Source organism: Anarrhichthys ocellatus, unplaced genomic scaffold, assembly GCF_004355925.1.
Source record: "Anarrhichthys ocellatus isolate YVR2014 unplaced genomic scaffold, GSC_Weel_1.0 scaffold72, whole genome shotgun sequence".
In the NCBI taxonomy this organism is placed as follows: Eukaryota; Metazoa; Chordata; class Actinopteri; order Perciformes; family Anarhichadidae; genus Anarrhichthys; species Anarrhichthys ocellatus.
In genome coordinates this window covers 904,570-905,137 of record NW_022280102.1, presented here as the reverse complement: position 1 = coordinate 905,137, position 568 = coordinate 904,570, and positions in this window count along the sequence as shown.

Sequence of the window (568 nt, the reverse complement as noted above, 5' to 3'; positions counted from 1 at the left end):
ACACACACACACACACACACACACACACACACACACACACACACACAGCTGGATGGCAGACTGCTGCTCCAGCCCAGATTAGATCAGATTTAATTAGGTTTCCTTACTCGGTTTGGACTGTCGCTTCTTGTAGAAAAAGTCATTATTAAAGAAAAGGTGATTCCACTGACAGCTTCCTCCCAACACACACTAAAACCTGCGCCAAAATGTTGCAGAGCCTCAGGGGCCTCACACACACACACATACTCAAAGACACACACACATACACACAAAAACATCTATTCTGGTTTTGGGAAATGGCTATGTGTAGAAATGATGGATTATGATCTAATGGAGATCAGTGTGACGTTTCGAGGTGGTTGTACCCGACTGTTTGTGGTTTACGGAGAAGAAAGTTCAGCAGCAACACAGACTGCCACGCAGACAAGTAGTAGCTGCGGATGAATGGAAAAAAAACATGACAGAGCATACATGACTCATTTAAAATGGAAATGAGATTTTTCAGTGGAAGGCAGGATCTTATTTCAGCAGGCATGAAGCGAACGTCCATGAAACATCAATAATGTTC